Raw genomic sequence first — 6,000 nt, 5'->3', positions numbered from 1 at the left:
TGTCCTACTCCAGGGGATCTTCCCGACCCAGGGGTCAAATCCAAGTCTCCTGTGTGTCCTGTATTGGCAGCCTGATTCTTTACCACTGTGCCACCTGGGAAGCCCCAAAACAAGAGAAGCCACAGCAATGAGTAGCCCAAAACCGCAACTAGAGAGTAGCCTCTACTCTCTGCAACTAGAGAAAGCCTGTGCAATTATGAAGATGCAGTACAACCAAAAATAAATAAATAAAAAATTTTAAAAATGATCTGGGAAATTTCAGAGTAGTTAGTATTTTTTAGGATTGTAAGCGACTGTCATTTTCTTCCTTGTACTTTGCTGTATTTTCTGAAAATTTTTTATAAGGTGTAAGTATAACTTACATAGAGATAAAAGTTATTTTTAAAAGGATACTGTTGGATAAGACTTTAGTATAAAATGCAAGCACACTGATTGAAATTCAAGCATGTTTCCATTTTCATATTTCCAATTTTTTCAACTAAAGCAAATTAACCACAATATTAACCTTAACAGCAATGAATAAACAAAAATCTCAATTTCTGGCTTTACTATCCATATTAACCCGTGACAGGCACACACAACCTGTGTTGGACTCCTGCTGTTTCCATGTTTGTTTTGCCTGAGCAGTCTCCAGCCTCCTTCTTCAGGGAATGGGCCTGGTTTGCCTTTGGGGAAACTACCCTCCCTCTTGGAAATCCAAGAGGTTCCTGTGAGGCTGACCCTCCAGTCCCCATGGAAGAGCACATCACCCACCCACACCTTCCACCCCTCTAGCCATGAGGGATTCAGGAGGTGTGTGTGTCCTGACTCAGTCCAATGAGCCTCAACCACCGGACTTTTGTGGCAATTGTTAGGAACGCAATGCAATGTTTGTGCGTGCTGTGGCCTCAGTCATGTCCAACTCTTTGCGACCCCATGGACTGTAGCCCAAGAGGCTCCTCTGTCCATGGGATTCTCCAGGCAAGAATACTGGATTGGGTAGTGATTCCCTTCTCCAGGAGATCTTCCTTACTCAGGGTTCGAACTCACATCTCTTATATCTCCTGCATTGGCAGTTGGGTTCTTTACCACCAGCGCCACGTGGGAAGCCCCTGGGAATGGAATACTTGCTCTCAGCTGGGGCTGCTAAGCTGGTCACAGAGAAGCTTGGAGAAATGCTGTTGAGTATGAAGTCAACACAGAACAAAACAGAACAGGCAGATGGAGAGAGAAGCATTCCTGAAGACAGTGTTGGTGCCTTTCAGTCCAGCTGTGCTCCAAGATAAATTCCTGGACTTCTCACTTGCACAAACCAATACATTCTCCAGTTTTGCTCAAGCCTGTTTGAGTTGGGCATGCTTTGCGTCTCAGAGGATGTGGTATGATACTCATTCTACTATACCTTCAGGGAAAGCAAAATCCTGTTCCTTTGTTCAATCTTTCAGTCATTCAATTAAAATGTGTGGAGCACTGTCTTAGTTCAGGCTGCCATAACAAAATACCATAGACTGGATGGTTTAAACAAGAAATCTATTTCTCACAATTCTGGAGGCTAGAAGTCCAGGATCGAACTGCTACAAGGTAGGTCTGAAAGCAAGCAGTTCTCACACTGCTACAAGAAGCATCTACTCTTGGCTTGCCTGTGCTCCCACGGCGTTTTCTCTGTGCCTGCTGAGACAGAAAGCAGCTTTCCAGTGTCTTTTCTTATAACAGACATAAAAGCCCCACTTTCATATCTCATCTAACCTTTGTGACCTCCCAAATGCCCCATCTCCAAATCCTATCACCCTGGAGGTTAGGGCTCCAACATAGGAGTTTTAGAGAGACACAGTGAGCTCATAATATGCACCTAGGACCTACCATGTGCTAGTAATTATGCTGATCCCAGGAGAACAGGGGAGGAAGCCACAGTCTCTGGTCTTAACAGGATGGGCACTCTTGGTGGGAGCTCAAGCCCAGCCTCCTCTAAGCAGAAGGCAAGCCATCATTTCTTTCTCTCTACGGACACTCTCTCCTGCTGGAGAAGCAGTGTCTACCTTCTCTCTGGCTCTGTCTGGCATTCCTTCTTTGGACTCTTCCAGCTGTCTGTCAAGTCAGAATGGCTGCCGACTGGGAGGCCTGAGCTGGGCAGTCCTGGTAGTGACTCAAACACCTTTCTGCCCTGGAGCCCTGCTCCTTGTGCTCTTTTTTTTTAAACTTATTCATTTTTTATTTATTTGGCTGCATGTGTCTTAGTTGCGGCGTGCGTGCATTCTCAGTCGCTTCAGTAGAGTCTGACACTTTGCGACCCCATGGACTGTAGCCCACCAGGCTCCTCTGTCCATGGGATTCTCCAGGCAAGAATACAGGAGTGGGTTGCCATTTTCTTCTCCAAGAGATCTTCCCAATACAGGGATTGAACCTGTGTCTCTTCTCTCGACTGCATTGGCAGGCAGATTCTTTACCACTAGCGCCACCTGGGAAGCCCCCTTTAGCTGTGGCATGCAGGATCTAGTTCCCCGACTAGCAATGGAACCTGAGCCCCCTGCACTGTTCGTGCAGAGTCTTAGCCAACAGGGCTGTCCCTCTGCTCTTGTTGCCTGGACTTTGCTCTCCTCTGGACATGGTGAGATCTAGACTTGGGGGTGCACTTATAGAAAAAAGATAAAAGAAAAAGCTGCCTCATGCCTAAGTCAGAGGGGTTCTGCAGGGGCTCAGCCCAGCCTAGACTACCGGCTCCACACTGGGGACCGATCAGGGCCCACGTCCCAGAGTCACAGTCTTTGCTGCCACCTTGTTCTGTGAGTGTGGGTGACCTCATGGTGAGGGGCCGATGGCCAGAGGACAGGGTCTGGGCCTTCCTGGGCTCCCTGGCCAAATGCTTCCTTCATCTCGCCACCCACAGACGTGCGTAATACCTTCGAAGGAAACTACTCAGATAAGAAACCTATGGGGAGTGTAATCCTTTTCAACATATCTAGCTGAGCCAAATGGCTCTCTCAGAGGTCCCTGTTAGAGAACTTAGGAGGCTGTAGATCACATATCCAGAAGGGGAGAAGCAGCGTCCTCAGCAGATTCCATGAGGATAAGGGTAACTCGTGAGGTCATGTCTGGTAATTACAGAATTATATTCATTATTTTTTAATGTATTCAAGGCTTGAGCACACTGGCATTTTCATTAGACAGTATAAACTTTCGAAACCAGTCCCAATTTTTTTGGAGAAACCGCACAAACAGGCAGTGAGCCTCCTGATCTCACCTGGAGACGGAGGGCCCTAAAAACTGGGCTAAGGGCTACACTGTCCACTGTGGGAGCTACCTGCTGGCTCCCTCTATCCTCTCGGGTCTGGAGAACCAGCCTCAGTGCAGTGGTCCCTTCCTTGGTGTGCACATCAGAACCTCCCGGGGAGCTTTGGCAGCCTTCACATATCCAGTCCTCCCCTTTGGAGACTGACCCTGTAGGTCTGGGTGTGAGAGGGCGGGGGGACTCCAGCACCTGAATTACACCGATGAGTCTCTAAATTAGCAGATGGAGAACTGAGACCTGGAAAGAGAGAAAGCCATTTGTCTAAGGCAGCAAGGACTATCGGTCAGAGCCAGGCCTAGCAGCCAGGTTTCCTGACTGACCTACTGCTCCTCTTACTACGTAAGTAGAAGCACAAACACAGGGGTATTCCTGCCCAAACTGCCTGGTTGGCCTCCGTTACCAGAGGGGCCACTTGGAGAGTGGAGCGTGGCTTCAGTCTGCCCCTGGCAGCGCTGTTCAATGACTTCTAGCTCTGCCGGGCAGACAGACCGGCACCCACATTACACCCCCATGTGGGTAACAGCTGCCAGACAAATCTGTCCCTCGTTTCCAAAGACAAGGCCACTGGCCCTTTGTATTCCACTGTGGTAGACAAAATGGGGAAACGTGAGACATGTCTCCTCCTGTTTCCGTACATGAACTCTTTTGGGGGGGCATGTGTCCGTCTTAGTTCCCCAACCAGGGATTGAACCTGTGCTCCCTGATTTTGGGGCGCAGAGTCTTAACCACCAGTGTGACAGGGAAACCCCGGTACATGAACCCTTAATGCCCCGTGGTTTGTGGTTGTGGTCACTCGCTTACAAAGCCTGGCTCTCGAAGCCACGCTTGGCTCAGAGTCTTTGTTGAGGAAGAACCACCACTTGTGCTATCACATCCCAGGGGGTGCCTGTCTGCTGCTGGCCTTTCCTACGCCCCGAGTTTGATTGTGGGCATTTTCACTGAACGCAGGAGGCACGCCCCACAACAGTCAAGAAAGAAGAATTTGTTGAGGGACTTCCCTGATGGTCCAGTGGCTAAGACTCCACACTCTCAATGCCGGGGGCCTGGGGTTGGATCCCTGATGGAGGAACCAAAAGATCCCACATGCCGCAGGGCAACTAAGCCTGTGCGCCTTAGCTGAAGAGCCCGCCTTGGCAGCTGGAGAAAGCCCGTGCCCCACAATGAAGAGCCCTCATGCCACAAGGGAGACTTGTGCAGCCAAAATTTAACGACAACAAAAAAAGTATTAGTTGAGAGATAGTACACACCCAGCATCATGCCTGTGTTTAACTCATGCTATAGTTAGAGGGCATTTCAGGGTGCTGGAGGGGAGAGAATGTAAACGCCACAGAGCTCTCTTTCAGAGAAAGAAGGTCCCCTAATCACAGCACACTTAAGAGTGCACTAAAATGCTTTACTTCTAGAGAAAAACATCCTTTGGATACCCCAGAAAGCTTCAGTCAACCTCCCTCCCCCACGCCTATCTGCTGGGAGTCAGCCACATACCGCTATCGACCGTCTCGAAAGTGCCACCTCGCTAGAAGAAACCTGGCAACGGCAAGTCATACAGCTCCCTGGCCCCTTGGACTTGCCACCACTTGCAACTGTTTTACAGTTGAGGAAATCTAGAGACTGAGTGATTAAAGCCCAGCCAAGGTCACTCATATGGAGTTCAGAGTACAATCCGACAGAAGGGAAACTTGCTGGGTTTCTAGAATCAAAGGACACGAAAGCTGGAAGGGATTTCCAGAGGTCATCTGGCTCACTTGCTTCACTGCAGGTGATCAGTGGAACCTTCCAAGACTAACGACTGTCTGGGGGCATAGGCTTCATAACGCCCCTAACCTCTTGGTTCAAGTTTGCTCTTCCCTACAGTTCTTCCTTACGTCTAACTGAACGCTCTCTTGCTGCAACTCTTTCTGTCTTCCCAACCAGTGTTTCTCGGAGAGAGCAGGGTTTCTCTAATGTGAGGCCTCATTTTTTCTATTGAAGAGTCGGCTCTAGGGCAGTCTTGAAAGACCTACTCAGAGAGGCCCTGTGGGGAGCTTTCCGCTGCCGAAGGCACACTGGTTTGTATTTTTGGCTCTTTTATACTTTGGCTGAATGCCAGGCAACTGCACTTCCCTGATTCATTCTCTTCAAGGATTATTTTCCCTGGAGAAGAGAAGGCTGAAGGCGAATCAGTGAGAAGGCGAAGGCAGAAGATAGTGAGTGACAGTATCCACAGCCTCGGAAAATGAAGAGCCACGACTTTCAGGTTAGGCGAATGGAAGGGGTCCTTCCTCACTCTGAGTGCTATTATTGAAGTCAGATCTGATTCAGAGGGCGGCTGTGGCTCATCCTTCCCAGGAGAACTTACGGACAGGGGACAGGTCTCAACACAGGGGTGACTTCGCTGTGCTCCCCTATCGGGGAGCAAAGGGACACTTTACTTGGGCTTTTTCCAACTTTGCAGGGGCTCCTCCCCTGCTCTGAAAAAGCACCAGTTTTGAGGATTTTGAAAGATCAGTGTGTGTGCGGGAACTAATAAAGTGCAGCTCCATGAGATGCCCTTTGGATTTGGCTCTCACCCTGCATTAAGCCAGCACAGACAAGCCTAAAATGAGATGGTTCCGAGATGGCTCCCCGGGCAAAGTTTTGAAAGCTTTAAAAACGGACATTTTCCTTCTTGATATGTTCTCACCCTCCCACCTCCTTCCATTAGACTGTGCAGCAGGAGAGAGGCAGAGTTCAAGGTTTATTCCCACGTATAGGAT

The sequence above is a fragment of the Cervus canadensis genome, chromosome 13, assembly GCF_019320065.1.
Source record: "Cervus canadensis isolate Bull #8, Minnesota chromosome 13, ASM1932006v1, whole genome shotgun sequence".
Lineage (NCBI taxonomy): Eukaryota > Metazoa > Chordata > Mammalia > Artiodactyla > Cervidae > Cervus > Cervus canadensis.
Note: the sequence above shows the minus strand (reverse complement) of the source record.